This window comes from Hordeum vulgare, chromosome 4H (assembly GCF_904849725.1).
Source record: "Hordeum vulgare subsp. vulgare chromosome 4H, MorexV3_pseudomolecules_assembly, whole genome shotgun sequence".
Classification (NCBI taxonomy): domain Eukaryota; kingdom Viridiplantae; phylum Streptophyta; class Magnoliopsida; order Poales; family Poaceae; genus Hordeum; species Hordeum vulgare.
In genome coordinates, this window is record NC_058521.1 from 170,992,097 (window position 1) to 171,013,425 (window position 21,329).

Below are 21,329 nucleotides of genomic sequence, written 5' to 3' on the forward strand. Positions count from 1 at the left end.
CTGCTGAGTTTGAACTGACCGATTTCAAAAGTTCGTTTTTTCCAGTCTCAATGCCCGACGTTTGAAAAATAAAAAGGGAGGGGGGATTTCTCTGGCGTTTCTGATTTCACTGGCTTTGAAACCTTCCGTCCGGAGGACGTGTTTGGAGACAACCGCTCCGCGCCGGCCCTGGGAGTCAAGGAGCATGAATGCAGGGACTTGCCACCATAGGGGCACCATTTTTCAGTGGTCAACCCCTGCTCAGGGGTCCGGACTGAAACTAGATACCACCACAAAGAGTCTCGACAGGCCTCAGAGCCCCGTGGGGAGATGACCTAAGGAACGAAGTGCAGAATCACTCGAGCGCCAAAAAGGGGGCTTAAGGGGCGTGCCTCATGAGCCTTACCGGCTGTTAAGGCCGGGGCCTGACGAAGCATAGCGGCTTGAGTGTCAAAGGGGGATCCTGAGCAGTGCGCCTCAGGGGCCTTACTGTTCGCATAGCCCCTCACCCCCCAGGGAGTCGGGGCTTTGCCCTGTAAGGAGCAGCCCTGGTAACAGGTTGAACCTCACGGCAGCAGGGAAATGTGCGGGACTGGGACTTGCAGACATAGAGTGCCGAAAGGGTCTCACCTCGTCCCGCTTATGAAACAGGAGCTGCACCAGAGGAACTACGCAAGGGACCGACACAAACCCACGAGCTAAGTGCCTCACATGTCCCAACCATTACCCTTTCGCTTTACGACAAACTAATAGGGAGTAAAAACATGCACACTAACAAAGGGATGCAGGGCCTAAGGTTTCGACGACAGCAGGAAGCGAGTCCAACACCCAGGCACACGGCAACACGAGGGTACCTCGGGAGGGAAAAACTTCCAGAAGGTCACGCTTCCCTCATCGTCCCAAGACACGGCAGGTGTAGCAACGGGCACTAAGCTTGGCAGCCCGGCTACAATGACCTCCAACATGCAAGCCATGACTTCAGGAGAAAAAGAAAAGAGGAGAGAAGCAAAGATAATAACGACAAAGTCTTAACGCCCGACAGGGCAGAGTTCTTGATCCACTGTTAAGGAGCAAGCGAACAGAAGCTTGGGGCACTAAGGGGAGGGGCTGCTAACATCACCCATGGCGCGAGCTGACCCAGCATCCAGGCCACCCTCCTCGCTCGAGGCAGGCGCCTGGACGTACCGCCCAGCAAGACGACGGGACTCAGCAGGCACCATTTCGACGACGCGCCGGAGGTCAAGCTTCGAAGCAAGGCGACGCAAGTTGGAGAAGCCGAGCATTAGGGCAAGGCCCACAAGCTCGCGCCGCTAGACGCGCCGTCCTCCTCCACGCGGTGGACGCTAGCCTTCAGCGCCTCCATGACCTCCTGGAAGAAGACGAGGTAGCCCCCATCGCTCCTTACGTTAGGCAGCACCGAGGCCCTCAATGCAAACCAGTGCGTCACGGCGGTCGCCCGGTTGGTGATGCCCGCGAACTACAGGGCGCGCTGGGATGCCATCAGCTGGGCGTACGACGCCATGTCTTGAGCGACCTGCACGGCGCCCGCCGCCTCCCGTACCTACTACAACAGCGATACTAGCTCCTCCTTTTCCGCCACCTCGCCTTGGCAGGCCGTGGAGAGGGCGGCATGGGCGCTCTCAAGACGGTCCCGAAGCTCTCCCACCTCCTCTTGATGCTCGCCGAGCTTTGGCTTCTTGGAGGAGGGTGCGCTGAAGAAGAAGGAAAATCAACCGCGGGGCAATGCGTAACCCAGCGGTGGCGGAGACGCAGTGTAGGGCTTACTCATCAGCCATAACCCAGCGGTGGTGGACGCACAAGGGCCCAAAGGGCCCTCAGCCGCTGCCCATGGGGACTAACAAAGGTGGAGGAGGCGCCACACACTTCCCCCGGACAGAACCGTCTCCGGGGGACGCCATGAAGACAAATGGCAAGGAAGAGAAGAGGTTTTCTCACGGCGGACGGATGAAGTGCGGAAGAAACTCGAGGTTGCGGTGCCCCCCCCCCCCCCCCCCCCGAGGGGGGCTGGGCGAATTTATAGGTGAGCCCTGGCCACCAACGTCTTGCGAGCATTGGCGTCGCATTCCCCACGAGGGCCGCGATGTGGGCCGACGGAAGCGCTGCCACCCTCGTCGCCTCACCTGTCCACTGATCGGTCACATCCGCGAGCGCCGTTGGGTGTGGTCTTGTTCAATGAGCAACATGATGGCCTGCGTGACCCTTGGGAATCGCATCGTCGTGGCCTGGCACCACTCTGGCGCCACGAGGAGCGAGAGCGTTGCCGCGTAGCAAATGCGAGGAGCGAGAGCATCGATACACGTGGGTCGCCTGACCCGCAGGAAAATGGGGCCCACGATGTTTCGGGCCGTCTTCAAGGCTTCACCGAGAAGCCAACCAAGGCGCGCCTTGGGCCCGGGGCTACTGTCGGCATTCTGGGAATGGGGTTACCGAAACCTGCCTACCTACGGCTCTGGGCTGGCGCACTTCATCAACGCAGGGTCGACTAGGAACAGCACCACCCTGAACAAGGACCTCACGAGGGGCCAAGCCTTGCGGGGAAGAGGGACATCAAGACCCGCAGGGGGCCTCCTCCGGACCCCTCCGAAGTGGCGGAGATTTCAAGGCAAGGCTGGGCCTCGAGAGTCAAGGGTGATGCCATGGAAGGACACGCGAGCAAGAGATGGCAGGACGGGGCAGTTTCCCCTTTAGTGCAAAATAGGAAGGAGCGTATTAAGGCCCCAAAGGCATCTTACAAAGGTTTCCCTTCCAGTGCAACAAGACCACGGCTGCCCCCCGACAGAACGAGCATCATCCCTGCGCCCACCTCTGCAGCGCTGGTAGCTGCTTTGCAAGAGAAGACCACTATTGATAGGGGAAGCATGTTCCCGTGCCCCCCCATGGAAACTGGCCGTTGTGGGATCCCTTCCCTCCTACGATAATGGAAGAGGACCTGAACCTCCACTATAAATAGAGAGGGTAGGATACCTAGCAAAGGGATCAGATCATTGAAACCCCGGAGCAACACACCTAGCCACTTGGCCTCCGTAGGCTTGAGAGCACTGTACTAGTTCATCCACCAACCTCCGTGAGAGGTAATCCACCAAAACCAGGATAGGGTTTTACGCGTCGCAGCGGCCCAAACCTGGGTAAACTAATGTGCTTTTTGTTCCCTTCACCATCGAATGAGTTCTTCACCGTCTCCATTGAGTATCGGGCTAGGTGAGGTCGAGCCGAGAGAGATCGCCGTACATGCCCCTGTGTTCGAATCCTTAGGGTTTTGCGGAGCCCGAAATCCGATAGACTTGCGCCCAGAACAACCTTTTCTTGACAGCCCCTTTTTGGGATGCATAATGCCTTGCGACATCAGCCGCACTCTGTAAAAGATCTGCAAACATAAGTGGATAATACGTCATCAAACCGCTTGTTTAGAAGGTCGAGCTCTTCTTCGGAGCTATTTAGCTTCCGGTTCATTTCGGCCAACTCTACGGAGTTGGGGGCCGCTGCAAAGGATGAGGCGTGCGGAAATACATGTTAGACTCTCAAGTTACCAGCATTTTTTAAAACCTTTGCTAGGTTCTTTTTGTCATCCTACCAATGTCTTGGGGCTGTGATGAATATTTTATAATGATATGGGCATGTTTTACGCACTTCTTTGACCCCCAAATGAGTTTTTCAAACTCACACAAGGATAGGGGCTACTGAATATAGCGATAGCTCATAAACCTATGAAAAAGTGCAATTACTTTGAAAAAAGAAATTGCAGATTACCTTGCAGCCCGTCAACAGGCCATCGAAAGCCTCTTTCAGTCCACTGTCAACGGACCAAATACTTTTCGGAACCGTGGTCAGTAAAGTGTGGTGTTCTTCATGGATGGAAGAATCATTTAGACCCTCCTCCAGCATGACCGACCACCCGGTTTTGGGCCGCTTTGTTGTGAATGGCTCTGGGTGCGGCATGGCAGTTTCCCTTTGCGGAGAAACTATTGCAGATGGTTCAGGAGGCCGAGAGGCCTCCGGATTGTCTTCGGAGAAGACAGAGTGTCTAGGATCTCCTTCCTTGCTTTCCAGGAGGGATTCGTCCTCCTCGTCTTTTGTGTCCTAGGTATTAGCCTCAGCCATGATATCGTCACCTCCGGCCCTGGTTTCCAGTTTCGGGGGATACTCTTGAGATCCTACCTTCCCGATTTCCTCGATGGCTGGGGAGGCGTTTTGTGTGAACCGGTACTGATTTCCACCAGATTGGCCGGAAAAAGAGTCCCCCTCCGAAATCTGATCGGTGGAGAAATCACGTGGCGTCTACAATGCAGAAAAAGGGCCTAACCATTAAACAACAACGTCTCAGAAATGTAGTATGTTTGGGTTTTGGATAATTTCCTTTGCGATCGGGGTTTCACCATGAGGATCTTTTGAGGGACCAATTAGTAATCCTCGCATTCCTTGTCGGAATTCAGAACATCATCGAACAGGCTACAGGGCCCCTGCATATTTCTTTGGATCTGAGGGAGCTGGATCTCCCTTGGCGTTTTCAGACTGTGCTCTCTTCTATGTGTGGGAGGAGACGCTCTCCTCCTGCTCATCTTATTCCCCCTCTCCTCCAAATGAGAGGGAGCAAACGTGTCCTCGGACCTAGTGTCCGGTGGACCCTTTGACCGAAGACCCTCCTGGGCCTATTTATTCTCCTTTTTCTTCTCATCCTTCTCCATTGGAGCCATGTACGACATGGCTGCCAATAAAGGCGTCCTGGAGTCCTCGGGCAACGACGGCGGACAGTTGATCCATTGAGACTTTTTCATCCAGATCTACGAATATGGAGGAAAAGAGAAGTAAGAACCTTGTTAAAATGGAAGGAAAAAAGTAAACAGGTGATAAAATCTTACAGGCCTAGGAGGGTTGAGAACGGAGATTCCGGTGTCCTCCTCCTCGGCTGGCCAAGTCTTCTATGGATTGGATATCACCTTTCATAATTTCTGGTGGGTAATGCGTAAATAGTTTCACATAGTGATAGATCGTCCGTATTGTTAGCCCACATCAGAGTGGACCTATGTTGACAGGGGTGGAGGCGACAATGTAGCATTACTTGGACTACTTTGATGAGCTCGATTTTCTTCTCTAGTAAGACGGAGATGTTCTTTGTCAGCACCTTCACCTGTGCATCCTCTCCCAATCTAAGGATTTCTCCGTCCAGGACACTATTCAGGTGGGGAACCAAATATAAATGCCGGAGGTGCTTCCCCTTCAACGTCACGCGGCTCGGTCATAAAAAACCAGAACTTCTTCTATGCTTTGATGGTGTCTACAAAGGTGCCCTTTGGCCATTGAAGTCGAGCAAGCTTGCTAAACATTGCTCCCCCGCAGTCCGCCTCCTCCCCATTGACCACTTTGGGCTTGATGTTGAGGACCTTTCGTCATAGGATGAAGTGGGGGTGGACATGCAAGAAGGCCTCACAAAGTATGATGAAGGCTGAGATGTGCAGGAAGTAATTTGGGGGAAGATCATGGAAGTCTAACCCATAATAAAATATTATGCCTCGAAAAAAGGGGTGAAGAGGAAAACCTAAATCCCAAAGAAAACGGGGAAACAAAACTACCCTCTCGCCCCCTTTTGGCGTGGGGATGATTTGGCCTTTCTCCGGAGCATAGTGGACGATGTCTTCCGGCCAATACCTGAGCTCTTCAACTCCTGGATATCCTTTTTGGTGAGGCGGAAGGCCTCCCACTTTCCTTTCGAGCCCGAGCTGGCCATGGCCGGACTAGGAGAAAGGTTCGAGGAAGTGGAGGGAAGAGGAGAGCTTGAAGGCCGGGAAGGGCAACAACGGTGTGAGATCTGGAATGCATGAGGAGGCTGTGGTGACATTTTTTCCTTTTATAAAGTGTTGAAATACCAAGATCCTCACCACTGCGTCGTGAACTGCACCATTTCTCGATTAAATCGTGCGGATATGTGCAAGCAGGATAACCAAAATCATCAACCATATCCCTAAAAAAGAGGGACACGATCTGCATAATGTGACGCGTTAGTAAAGACTCTATTGAACCACGTTTTCGTAATGGGTCATTGGCCTTGACCGGCCGCGACCTTTTGTTAGAAGGGTTGTTAGGAAAAAACACTATTCATGGTCAAACGGTTGGCATGGAAGTTAAATTTCATCTTCATATATGTGTGTGTGTATCGTAGAATTTTCTATCATAGCTTGCCAGAGAACTAGTTAAGGTTTTCAACAGTGTAGAAGTTCCTAAAAATTCTGAAAAAATACTAAAACACCACACATATAATATAACATGATCCAACGAAGCGATTGAAAAAATAAAACTTTTTGTGTCCTGAACAAAAAAACAAGTAGGTCAGCATATATTTTATGTCAGCAACTTCTGAAAAAATACTAAAACACCACACATATAATATAACATGATCCAACGGAGCGATTGAAAAAATAAAACTTTTTGTGTCCTGAACAAAAAACAAGTAGGTTAGTATATATTTTATGTCAGCGCAAGCTGAAATGCTTGTTTTTTTTGCGAGGGACACATAAATGCATATTTTCACAATCCATCCGTTGGATCATCTTGTTACGTTAGAGAGATGCTACAATATTTATTTCATTTTTTAAGATAACATTTAAATCGTTAAAAATTAAGTGAGCCTAAACTAGTTCGGCGGAACACTATGGTAGACACATTTTTTCCTAACATCACCCATTAAGACCTTATTCTAACACCACCTTGCCTTATTCTGACATCACCACCGCGTCATCATCATCGCGCCACCACCACGGGGCGATGCTGCTGTCAAGACCACACCACCACCGTGCCACCACATCGCCCTCCCTGACGAGCCCCGCCTCGGCTCCCCAAGCGACCAAATCTATCGATGGCGCTCACACAATACACCAACTCTGGTGCGCGGCTGCCACGGTGGAACCACGTTGTCACCCTGCCTCCCTCCCCTCCAAATCCCGCACGAGCAACACATCTTGCTGACCTTCATCCCCTTCTTTTCTGTGCAGCTCGGAGGTCTGCCACATGCAATTCAGTCTCCGTTTCTCCTCTCAGTGTTCTTCTCCACTGCCGGTGAGTAGTGCAGGTTTTGCAGGTTAGTTGGGTCGTCGAGGCAGTTCGCACGCACCATGAGAGGATGACGGCGTGTGTTTCCCTCGCGCGTGGGATTTCGGTTCTCACGCCGAAACTCCTCAAGCTCGTGCCTTTCTATGATTATCCTGCTGCTGCCACCGGGGCCTCGTGTTTGCCCCGCCCTCACCCCACTATCGCCATGCTCACCGCATCCAGCCGTAAGTGTGGCACTCCACTCCCTCTCGACGGCCTGTCCATTGCTGCAATTCACTTTGTTTTACTGAGGCTGGAAAAAAAATGCAAACTATTGTATCTTAGCCCCCCGCTCTTGTCCCGATGAGCTACCCCTCCTCCCATTGCAGTCCAGTATCCCAGACATGTATTGTGTTGTCGTTGGGCATGCAAAGTTGTTCGCCACGCGTGGCCCTGTTGTTCACTAACACGGTAACACCAATTTCGAGGTGTGGTGTAGTATCTTTTCTATTTGATATACTCTGGAATTTGTTTGTCTGTCGATGTGTGGTTTAGTTCTTCAGCAATTTCTCTGTTCAGTTGTTAACAAGTCATAACCCACGAGTGTAGGGGATCGCAACAGTTTTTGCGGGTAAGTTAACACAATTTATTGATTCGGCATGAGGGGAGCCAAAGAATATTTATAAGCTTTAACAGTTGATTTGTCAATTCAACCGCACCTGAAAGATACTCGTTTGAAAACGAAATATTAGTAGCAAAGGTGATATAGAGGTGATGGTGGCAACAGAAATAACAGTGGCAAAGCAATGAAAGTAAAGTAGTGAAAGTAAAGCGACTTGTGACCAGCAGGATTAAAACACTGTAGGCTAGGGAGATGGATGGTTGGTTATGGATGAGCGATATCATGTATTTAACTTGGAGCAAGTCACATTGAAAAGTAATGATCACCTAGTGATATATCAAACATTAGGCATGTATCTCGAGGTAGTCGTGCGTGCTTACAATAAGAACTTGCATAACATCTTTTGTCCTACCATCCCGCTATCAACGGGGACAAAAGGAACTTATGGAGATTAAGGTGCTCCTATCAAAGAGCACAGGAACAAAGCATTAACAATCAATGCATACATGGAATCCTCAAACTATTGCCCATTCCCTTTGGTGTCCCAAGCTATCACCATTGAGATCACCGGTTCCAGGCTATAATAGGTGCATACTACACATAGATAGGATTTATAACACAAATATATTCATGAAAACATAAGGTATTAAGATCTGAAATCATGGCACTCGGGCCCAAAGTGACAAGCATTAAGAGTAACAAGTAGTAGCAAAGATGATAAACACCATAGTAAATGATAGGCAACATGCCCCCAACAATCCGACGAACTATTACATGATCTAACTCATCCAATCTCTTCCATCCCCTTCACCAATAGCAGGGAATTACTCACACATGATGGGAAAAGCCATGGAAGGATGACAGAGTGGTGATGGTGATGACGATGGCGGCAATTTCCCCTGTGTGGAGGCCAAAACGGCCTCCAGATTAGCTCTCCCGAAGAAGAACCGAGGGTGGCGGAGGCTCCGCGTTGAGAACTGGCAAAACGACTTCTGTTTTGGGATTTTTGCGACACGGGAAAAATAGGAGCCAAATTAGGGCACTAGAGGGGGTGGGGCGGCCTCCCGTCGCGGCCAGAGGGCAAGCCGCGCCAGCAGGTTGCCTAGGGGCCCTGTGGTTCCCCTCTGGCCCATCTTCTGGCCCATGGTCCCTCCCAGTGCATGGATTTTTTCTATTTTTTATGGGAATTTTCTGGGACACCTAAATATCCATTTTCCTGCACACAAGAAAACCATACAGGCAGCTCTGCTGAAAATAGCGTCAGTCCGAGTTAGTTTCATTCAAATCATGCAAGAATGAGGCCAAAACAATAGCAAAGGTGTTTGGAAAAGTTGATACGTTTCAGACGTATCAACAAGTCAGTGTAGTGGACGGAAAAATGATGGAGTTCACAATTGTTTTACAAGTTAGTGCTTTTCTAATTCTATTGTAAGTGGAAGATAGGTTTGTAACAATATTAATTGAGTTCACTATTAGTTGTATGTGAGTGTACTTGTTATATTTTCGAGTTTATAAAAGCTAAAGGATAAAGGGAAGAAATCCATATTTTCAACGTATTATATAGAACAACAAAGTGGAGTTTTGTTATATAGAAGAACAAAATCTTGTTATAGAAGTGATGTGGTTAAGTGTAAAACAAAATATTGGAAAATTGTTGTTGTTCACTATTCTTGTGGTGTGCAGTTTGCTTCAATTTTTAATGCAATATAATATTATGGAGTCAATTATATTTCTATGTGATGCAAAAAAGCATAAAAAAGAAAAAGAAAAAACGCAAAGCGCTAGTGTTATGTCGTAGTTAACTTTGTCATTGCACACGTTTCCCCTCAAAAACGCAAACACAAAGCCTTATACTGTTGTTGCTGATAGCTGGGTCTTGCCGGAGCGATTGCCATAGACGTGCCTTCTGGTTACTGGAACCTCCATTGCCCATCAGCTTACGCTTGCGGGTGTCATCCATCGCAGGATGCTTATCTTCCGGCATGAGGGCCTTGTTTACCAGATCGTAGAAGGTCCGACATTCACTGACAACAAGCGGATACTGAAGTGACTACTGAAGTCCTTCATGAAGCGTTCCAACTTTGCGGCTTCAGTGTTGACTTCTTCTGGTGTATATCTTGACAAAAGGTTAAACTTTTGCAAGTAATCCTTGACTATCCCGCTGCCTTGCCTTAGAGCTCGGAATTCCCGCTTCTTAATGGTCATCATCCCAGGGGGAATGTGAGCAGCGCGGAGTCCTTCCTTGAAGATAGTCCAAGAGATAGCCTATCCTTCCCGCATAATTTGGAATCCGTCCCACCAAGCCCTGTTCGTGCCTCCGAGAAAGTGAGAAGCATAAAGTACTTTCTCGCGGTCGTCGGTGCATTAAACCAGCGCGAGGAGGTCTTCAATGGTGCGGATCCAATCATCGGCATCCAGGCGTGGTCCTCATAAACTCAAACAAAGTGGAGCGACTGTTGCCATTTCCGTTTTGCGGCGGATTGTTTACTAGGACTTGAGCCAAGTGCTGGATGGAGGCATTGTTGGCTTGACGTTCCCCTCAGAGAGCGTGGAGGAAGTGAGCCACGGTCATGCTCTCCGGAGGAAGCGACAGCGGGGGAATGTCGCCTTCCTTCTACTCGGGGTGATCTCTAGCTTGGGCAGACCCACAAGTTCCTCGCTGTTGGCTAGAAGTGCCAGTGATGGGGTTGCCGAAGGTGCTAGTGCCAGTAAAAATCACCATCCTGTTTGGGAGCAGACAGGTCAATATTCTGAAGTCGTCTGGGAATCATAAAGGGATGATGCGCCTAGATAAGGGGGTTTGGTACTGTGCAAGCGTGTGAGACGAACAAAAGGTTTGAGGAATCTTATGAAAATACTGAATTAAAGCAGGTGATGTAGTCTCTTACACACTGCCTAAGGAAGAAATGTGGCTTGCGTCAAAACATGAAAAGGAAGCACACAATACTCGTGGTTCTCATGAACCGATACACGCACTCGACTTCGCATGGGAGACTCCTAACTTGCCTAAGACGCTCCACTAAGCGACGGATTGCTCGGTCTCATATGCAGGTTCTACAGGGTCTTTGTCTTCATACTCGTTGGTGTCTTCTTCCTTCAGAGGTGTGGGGGAAGGAAGAGGTCCATCACGGCGTCGCATTGTTGGTGAAGCGATGAGAAGCTTAGTGTATTCTTCCGCGGTCAGACGAATAGCATTAGGAGTGGCTTGGAGTGGTGGTATTCCTCCTCGGAAGGTAATAGCATGCTGCCCTCCGGGTGCTCCTTCCTTCTTCACCTTGCGGGTCTTCATCTCTTCCAGGCGAAGTAGGTCCTTAACTTGGTGTAGGTCTTGGCGAAGCGTCACGAATTCCTTGATCGGAGGTGAGTCAAGGTGTCGGCGGAGAGGCTGAAGTAGGTCTGAAACTTGAATGGTGTCCCGGCTTCCGAGGATGGGTAGACTGTCCAGCTCCCGTCAATCCCGTCCGTAACAAAGGAAGGTGACAAGTAGTCGGCTCGTTTGCCATCTCGGGAAGGATATCGCGGAGATGCACGAGCGCCTCACATGCTGCTATCTCCACGGACAACATCAGATTCTCCATCTATAGTCCTTCAAAGAACCAATTGGTTGGGGAGTCATTTACCTTCACTATCACGTCCACGTGATATTCCTTTTTGTCGGCATTGACCCAGTGCTCGTGGTAGAGAAAAATGGGTGTGCGGCGTACTTGACACTTCTCGAGGCTTTCTCCCAAAAGTAGGGGAAAGCTAGTTTCCAGAAGCATCTCCAGTACGACGGCCATCTACAATGTTTTTAGGAGAGGGTTAGAAATTTGTTGGTGGTAGGAAATGGTAGTAGGGTGTAGAAAATCTAAAGTGTAAGGGCTGAGTGTGCTAATCGTCTCGGCTATCGTACATGCTACCTAAGGCTTCCTACACTCAGGATGGCTCTGATACCAGCTCTATGGGGACCCCAACTTACCAGTCTAGATCGCTGAATGAATGTGCTCAGTGATCCCAGAGATCAATGCTCACCGAACACATAGATACTGAATATTGAGAGTCTTACATCCAAACATACCACTTGATACAACAAATGATCATCATGGTCAATTCTCACATAGGTAGGGCCTATAAGGCCAATCACACCGATACAAGTACTAGCGGAAATCTTGGTAGTAAACGGGAGCCCATGCCGTCAGCCTTCACCAATAGGCATTCTGACTAGGAAGCATCCTAGTTCGTGTGTCCGTCTCCGATGACGAATTCTTATCCATACTCCGGTTCCTCCATGTCTGGTCAATAGCATAACCAGTGACAAGCCAGTGAGTACTTTGAATGTTCTCACAAACAACCCATGATGTGGATATGCAATTGGTTTTGATAATAGAGTAATATGCAGACTTTGCGGAAAGCAAGTTTTAATTGAAAATGAACATGGTCAAGTACTTGCATAGATATGCATCGTGAACTAGATGGTAAACAAAAAACATGTTACGGATATCAATATATCTGCTGAGGGTTGAACACTTCGGGTCCACCCGTTATGCCAAGTCACCAAACTTGACCATATCAACTTTCTCCGATAACACATCTTTAAACACACACACACACACACACACACACACTTGGTTTATGTAGAAACGACTGGACGTAGTTTAAGCAACACCACCCAACTATCCTTGACTGTGGACACGACTATTCGAATAGTTTTACACTCTGTAGAGGTTGTACGTTGTACCCACGAGATTCGGGAAACTTCCGTGTCATCCACGACTCGCAGTATATAACATACCTGAGTTAAGTACCCCGATCATTGCCTTTCCCCTGACGACACTAGACAAAGAGTTCCACTCGATTGGTACCCAACCCACATGATGTACGTCTTACAAGCACCAACTCTGGACCGTATCATCCATGTAGGGACAAACGGTGTGCCCGGGACACGTAAAAACGACATAGTCGACCTCTTTGTCTCTTTGCTAGCACCAACCAAAGTAGTCAACAAAGCTCCGTCCCATAAAGTGGTCTCGAGGTCGCACATGTAAGGTTGGGACGGTCGACACAACATAAATCTAATCCTATTTCCAAAGCCACTCACACCAAAATACTTCCCGGTGCACCACTTCTTCACAAGTGGTCACCTAACCCAACATCATCACCCTCGGGCATTAGTGGCACCCCACGGGGTTTTTCATAAAACCTTTGATATCAACACTGTGTTACCGTCATCATGGACATGCTCTTTCTATGCATAGCACTACTGTCTACTTGTCAACATATTATCAGCGTGACCATCATAGATGGTAAGGTGATGCTGAATGCAAGTGCTGCGGAGGAGCCATCGGTAACACCATGCATGGGTGCACCGAATAACCTTAACTATATGAATCGGAATAAAGTACTCAATATGCCATGCATAAAATATTTTCTCAGACATGGTCAAAGGGTTGCTTGCCTTGATCAGCTAGGTATCCGGGGTCTTCATGGTCTTCGAGTCCAACTCGTTCGTCCAACGCGACATCTATCATCATAATAATAGTAATAAAATAAGAAGCTCATTCAAAAAAGAGCATGACCTCACTTTAAAAATGTTATCCTATTCTGATAATTCATTATTATAGTTTTAAAAATATTTGTCTCTGCTTTTTATGAAAAAAGGTATTTTCAAAATCTAAATAACATAGGCTAAAATATTTAAACTAGGCATTTTAATTAAAGCTATGTGCAAAACTTTTTACAAAAATTAGTGCAACACCACTAATAAATTCTACACATTTTTAGAAGATTTGTGGTGGAAAAATATTTAAATTTGATTAAATATTTAAATCTACAAAATCATTTAGAATCAGAAACAAAATAAAAATAAAAAGGGGCTAAACCCTGGCCTGGCTCAGCCAGTGGCTGGGCCGGCCCAACTGGCCAACCGGTCGGCTAGCCATCCAGCAGCACAGGTGTGCGCGTGTCGTGAGGTTTAAACCTGACGCGCGGGCCTCTGCGGTCATCGGCAGATAGAGGAGAGAAGGGGAGAGACGTGCCACCGACAGGTGGGGCATGCTTGTCGGGGTCATCTTCCTCCTCTGGATAGAGGGAGGGGAGGCACGACGGCGGTAATGGCACCGTGGCATCATCACCTACCTATTGGTGGTCAAAGGAACGACGAGGAGGCTCTGGGTCACCAGTGACAAGGTGGCCGCGACGGGGGTGCTATGGGTGGTGGTGGAGTAGGGTGCTACGGGCTGGGAAACGCTCGGGGATGAGGTGGAGAAGCTCCCTGAGCTCACTACGGTCACGGAGGAGGTGAGAGGAGCGCGAGAACTGGCTGTAGCCCGGGATCTACGGAGCTCCGAAGCGGCGGGGCATCAGTTGATCTCGAGCACTGGAGCTCTCTGTGCTCAAATGGGGTGGTTGGGTCCTTGATTGAGGTTCTGGAGGAGAGGTGTGAGGGTGCTGGAGCGAGGGGGAGGCCTATTTATAGGCTAGCAATGGTGCACCGCGCGGGAGCGTGCTGGTGATTTCACCGTGGCTGCAAGAGATGGAGAGAGAGCTCAGGGTCGATATCACAGTTTTGCGGACGTGGTTTGAGACCCCAGAGACTCAACGAGAGAGAGGGGAATTACAGCGCGCGTGCTGTGTGGCCGCGTTCTTCTGGCCGAATCTGGCGCGCGCGGTCATGCATCGCCCTGGTCAGCAGAGATGGGGAGAAGGGGCCCCGAGGCTGACCTGATTCAGGAGGGTTGTCGGAGACGCGGAGACACCAAGGGGCGGTGAGAACCGGTTGGGGCTAGCCTCCTTTGCCGCTGGTGCGCCCTGTAGCCTGCCCAGAGCGCAATTTTCGCATGCCATGGCATGCTGGTGCGCTCTGGGGTGCTTTGGTTGTGTCTGGCGAGTCGGGGGGTTGGGTGAGATTCCCCTTAGCCGTTTGGGAGCCGAGGGTCTCACTGTTGGTCAAAGGAAGAGCTTGGAGAGGAGCTGCCAGTCTTGAGCCAGAAACTAAAATGAAGATTTTGGCTCATCTTCTTGTAACTAAGGAGGGGCCACTCGTCCGTAGTTGAGGAGTGGGGCTGGTAGCTTGCACTAAGAGTTTAGTGGAAAGGGTGTGGGTGTAGGGGGTGATAAGTGTTGTTTGACCAAGTTGCCACAAGGTGTTCGACATGTGTTTGGGGTAGTTAACCTTCACCACTGGTGCTGAAAGTTAACAGGATTGGTTTTGATGCAAAAGTAGTATGCTCCACCAAATTTGAGCTCCATTGGACAAGTTTGATAGTGCAAACTTGAAATCACCCCCAAATTGCGAGTTCTGTCATTTCAGAAGGGAATGTGGGTAAATTAATCCCCACAAATCCAATTTTTTGTAGGGTCTCCACATTTGAGGTGTTGAGCACTCATGAAAAGTTTCAATCCATTTGGACAAACTTTGCTATGTAGAGTTGCTAAAACTTGATTCTGGACAAAGAGGGTTTAGGATTATTTGGGGAACTTGATTTTTGGGATGAGATGAAACTTGGCATGTCTAAGAGATATAGCTTGGGAAGCATGCTAGAATTTTCTGGGAATTTTTTCAAAAGGCTAAAACAGACATAATAGGTTTTCAAGGATTTTCTCAAATAATTTGAACATAAATAGGGGTTGAAAATCTTATGTATGGAAAATATATGTCCTCTAAGTATCCCCAAATTTTCTCAGATTTTTCTAAGGCAGAAAAATAATTTTCCATACAGAAACATCATTTCTGGCCTCAAAAAAGGATATGCAAATAAAATAGAATATTTTTTATAAAATAATTATTTTATGATTTTGGAGAGTTAAAATAGTGCCAAAATCAGAATACCATCTTTGGGTGAAGGCACTCCCTTGGAATCAGGGACTTGTAGTGCAAACCCAAAGCAAGGTTTTGAAATAGTCAAAAATGAGAAAAGGAATTTTAGGAAATATCATGTTTAGAAAAATATATTTTTTCGATCCACTCATTCAGGCATACACACAAACAATAGCAATCATGTCACTCATAGCACTTGCTTAAAAAGTTTAATAAACTCAGGTTTTGAAGAGACTATAGTTGAAATGAGGTAAAAACAGGGTGTGACAGAAAGTTACGTCTATTCCACTACTTTCCTACGCCGTATCACATGTCTCGTTCCAACTAACGGTTAAAAAACTGCAGCAAAAATTGTACCAAAAAATCAATAAAATTCAAAAACAGAATTCTGCATTTCGGTAAATTTGAAACTTCTCTTAAACCGTAAGGAATTAGAGAGTATATTCTATATGAAAATGTTTCACCTCGACGATATAGTCTCTATGCCGTATTGTTTACTTCATTATGACAAGCAGTTTGAAAAATAATGAAAATACGCTCGCTGCCACCCGTGAGGCGCCCACCGTTTTCAAAACCGCTCTTAAACTACGAGGAATCTCAAAAAGTGTTCAACATGGAGATGCTTCCGATTTTCCATAGTTATCCAACGGTATATTATACGCCTCGTTCCGCCAAATGGTTTATAAATTGGAGCGAAAAGAGTGTCGAAAAAACATAGTTCTTTCTGATCACATTGAAGTGCTCGCTCGATATGGGTGCAATGCACTCGCGTTAACCGTGCAGTGCGGAAGTGATGTCAGAGTAGTTACTCTGCACCCAATGTTAGAATAGACAGTCTTTAAATGTAAGAAAGGGAGGTCATCAACAACCGACCTATTATTGGCTAAATGTAAGAAAGGTTGAAATCGTCCACAAGTTGAATACTTTGGACACATAAATCAGGTGGAGGTCAAGACTAAGGCATTGGAGGCCAGTCCGGGGGCTACTGAGGGACTCCGGGACTAAGGAGTCCTTGGGCTGCTTACCTATTTCCATGGACCGGACTCCTGGGCTGTTCTACCATCATTGTTGGACTCCAGATAAATAAAGTAATGTTATATTCAAGATGGACTTTTTTGAAGACTTGGCGTGTACTCCATGGTCATGTAGTGATCGGCTTGTTCCCTCCTTGATGTATAACCGACATTTTGTAACCCTGGAACCCATGGTATCTATATAAATTAGAGGGCTTTAGTTTGTACGACAGATTAAAATCATCATTCCTAGGGTTTAGACCACAACAGACAATCTCGAGGTAGATCAACTTTGTACTTGATACTCCACCATCAATATAAACGGGAGCAGGACATAGGGTTTTACCTCCATCGGGAGGGCCTGAACCTGGGTAAACACTGTCTCATTTGTCTCCTGTTACCCATCGATGGAAGATCCACATTTTGGACCCCCTACACGAGATCCGCCGGTTTTAACACCGACAACATGTTTTTACTTTTCTCTTATATACTACTCCCTCCGTTCCTAAATATAAGTCTTTTAAGATATTTCACTAGGAGTCTACATACGGAGCAAAATGAGTGAATCTACACTCTAAAGTATGTCTATATACATCCGTATATAGTCCACTAATGAAACCTCTTTAAAGACTTATATTTAGGAACGGAGGGAGTATTAGACTTGCATCTGTAGGGTATGCTTGATTTGGCATTATTGCTGAAATTTACCAACTATTAATATTGGGAAACGGTTAAGTATTTGTTTGGTCAATTTGTCTATTCACCCCCTCTGGACGTCCCTTCTCGATCCCATAAGCTGAGGAGAATCAAAGAAAGACACATTGGCTGGCATGCGACAAACTGACAAGACCAAAAGGTGAAAGAGGTATGGGTTTTCGTTATCTTAGTATTTTTAATCACGCTCTTCTAGCTAAACAAGCTTGGAGGTTATTGATTTTCTCGGGGTAAATTTGTCCAAAACTTATGAAGGCAAAATATTACCATCAAGGCCACCTTATTGATTCGGTTTTTCCGGAGTCAACTTCTACGACTTGGCACAGTATTCTGCATGGTTTGGATCTCCTTAAAAAAGGAGTTATTTTGAAACTGGTTGAATTGTGGGTTGCCTAGGATTTCCAGACTAAAAATCTTAAGAAAAATGTAAAGAACCAGGATCAAATGGGTGTCGGAGTTATTGATGAGCGGGTCAAGGAGATGGGATGTGAATTTAGTCAATCACTTGTTTTATCCCGATGATGTCCAGGAGGTTCTAAAGGTGTGTATCCAATGTTGTGGTGAGGGTGATTTTATTGCTTGGCACTATGAAAAGGATGGATTGTTCTGTATAAAAAATGTGTATTATTTGGTGCTTATGGTTAAAAGGAGGAAGGAGGATGCGGGAGAGTCTAGTACTGTCACCAATGGAGAGAGGAAACTTTGGAATGTCATTTGGAAGACCAATGTACCTCAGGAGAAAAAAAATACTGTGTGGCATGCAGTGTACGATAGCCTGGTGGTACAAATAAATAGAGTAAAACATCATCAGATGACGTCACGTTTATTCTCTATTTGTGGATTGGAGGATGAAAGTATATTTCATGCTTTGGTGTCTTGTCCTAACACAAGAGCTTTGCGTCTACAGTTGTGAGAATTGTGGAATTTGCCGAGGGAAGAGCTTTTCAAGTGCTCACGGCCTGATTTTGCTTATACTGTTGGATCAGTTAACACATAAAGGATGTGAGAAAATCTTATTCATGTTCTCAAGAGCTTGGCACTTACAAACTGATCTTATTTTTTCTAAGGGGAAAGTGTTTGTTTCTAACTCAGCTAGCTTTGTGGATAACTATCGGACGATGTACGCGTCCTCCCATTCCAACATTAAGTTTGACCCTCACGCCAAGGGTAAGGGAGTTAAAGATGGACCAAAACCTATTAATGCCCCTTTGAGTAGTCATGAGGTATGTCAGCCTCCACCTTCTGATCATATTAAATTTAACATGGATGCAAGTCTTGTACACAACATTTGTGCTGCTAGTGTGGGGGTTGTTGCCAGAGATTCATTAGGCAAATTCTTTTTCTCCTCCTGGAACTATATTTGTTTGTGTACTAGTGTTGATGAAGCGGAGCTTAGGGCGTGTCTCGCAAGTCTTTATATTGGTGTCTCCTTTCATAATCCTATAACTTTGGAAACAAACTGTGCGTTTGTGGTCTCCGTCCTTGCACATTATAATCTTGATAGATCTTCTCTCGTGGATGTGAAGGTGGAAGCGGTAGACAACACCAAGGTCCTACCAAACTTTAAGCTAATGAAGATTTATAGACATGCCAATGTGGTGGCTCGTCAATTAGCAAAGTTTAGTTTTGATAATAGGTTAGATGATTTTTTTTGTAATAGTTTTCTGCCATGTGTGGCGAATGTTGTAAGGAATGATTGTATTCAACTATTTTAAGTTCTAATATATGTGGTTTTAAAAAAAAGAATGGTATCAGGGCTAATGTGTCACTTGTTTTTGGCATGACACATGCCACATCAATGATCAAAGCTCAAAATCAATTTCTCTCTCTCTCTCTCTGTTTCACCTTCTAAATCCACCCTCCAAAGCAAACTGATGCTCATGTCCCGCCGCTGTCAGCGCACGCATCACGAGAGACCCATTTCCCGTCGCCCAGTTGCGTTCAAGAGCCAAGCATCGCCCCTTTCCCGCCTTCGATCCCTCCTCTCAACTGAGATGGACCTGTTGACGAGCCACCACTTGTGGCGTAGGTGGAGCGCCCGGGTCGCACATTCCGATCCTCATCACCGTCTTGTTCCATCTCCTCCCCCGGCATCCCCTGTGCTTTCCCCCCTACTTCTCCCTAATCCTCTCGCTAATAATCTATAGTGCGAGGGTAGAAAAGTAATAGGCTCTTTGGGGGAACGATACTGTCTCTGGCGATGCATGGCTCGAGCATGCAGTGGTACACACGAGTTAGAGCGAGTCAACTGCCAACCTCCCCTCTGCTTTACCCACCTCTCCTTCGCCATTCCTGCACAACACTCGATCTCACCCTTCTTCAGCGCCCAGATCTGCATCTCACAACAGATAACCCACAAGTATAAGGGATTAGTTGTACCTTTTTGATAAATAAGAGTGTCGAACCCAAGGAGGAGCTAAAGGTAGAATAAATATTTCTCTTAAGTTCTATCGACAACCGATACAACTCAACACACACTAATGTTCACTTTACCTAGTACAAGAAAAAAAATTATGTCATAGGTGTAATGAGATAGGTTTGCAAACTGAAAGTGTGTTATATCGAATAGAGGGGGGTGAATAGGAGATTTTTAGAATTTCTTCACTGAGGAAATTCCTTTTGAGGAAATTCCTCACTGATGACTAACTTACAGCGGAAACAATAAAGGATCAGGAGTGTAAAGTTTCACTACAGCAGTTTTTCAGGATGAAGAATATGAGAACAGTTTGCACAGTATGGAGACACACAAAACATAGATGAGGATTAACTTGCGTGAAGAATTTGGGTTGCGGAATTTCAGAGAAAGTCTTCAGCAAATTATTCAAACAGTGACAGTGAAAATCATCAACACACAATCTGAGGAATATAAAGAGTAGAGGAAATAGAACCATTTCAAACTGAAGACAATAATTGATGACCCAGTTCCAACCGTTGTGCCAATTGTACACCTGGTTTGGAGCGGTTTGGTATTGAAACCAAAGGACACACAGTCCTGGGACACACAGTCCCTATCGTATTCTCCTTGGGCTAAGAACACACAGTCCTCGCCCAACACTCGTGGTAAGTCTTCAGTGCAGACTTCCAAACCCTCACAAACTTGGTCACCTGGCGATCCACAATTGACTACTGCATTGCTCTAGACCATGACGCCTAACCTTTTGGAGGATGCACAGTCCTCAAAGGTAAAAGGCTTTAGTCCCACATAGGAACAACTTCTTCAGTGATGCTCAATCACTTGGTTTTCGGTTTGTGGTTTGGTGTTTGGGGTATTTCCTCACTGATGAATTACTCTCAAAGACTCTGAGGAATTTGGGTTGCTCTTATAACAAGTGTTAGTTTTTAACAGAGCGGCCAACCAGCTAATGGTTGTGGGGGACGGCTATTCATAGCCTGGGAGCATCCCGACATGATTTGCCATTAATGCCCTTAAATAATATGACCGTTGGTGCGGATAAGACCAATGATGTGGCGTGGCTATCGATAACGATCAAGACCCTCAACTGTGAGAGTCCTCATGTCTCTCATATTCCTCACTTGAAGCTTTTGGTAGGATTAGGCTTGGGTTGAGCATCATGAGGAAATTCATTCCAATGTGTAACTCGACCCCCTTTAACAGTACGGTGTTCCTATTACTCAAGTGTAAAGAAAATAAAACAGAAAGGATAAATCTTCATGCTTCAAAGTCTTCAGATTGATTTTCTCCAGGACACACAGAATTCCTCAATTTCAATATCTTCATGAGGAATATCAATTTCATAGTAAATTCTTTGCGATTCAATTCTTCAACTTCAGACCAATTTCTTCAACCGAAGATATACATTTTTAGCGGTCGATATTCACTGTGTATTTCAAACTCCTCCGCGACTTATAGATCATGTGTACACTCAAGAGCACATTAGATACTTAACCTATAAGTCTTCAAACCATCAAAATCACTAAGGGGCACTAGATGCACTTACAGTCTCCCCCTTTTTGGTGGTTGATGATAATTAGGCTAAGTCTTCAACGACAATAAACATATGAAGTGTAAATACTCATTTGAGGAATTTGAAATCAAGATTCAGAGAGACTCCCCCTGAAGATGTGCATATCTTGAGGATTTTGCTTTCCACAGCAAATGCACATGGATGATTTATATCATGGAGATCTCCCCCTGAGTCTTGTA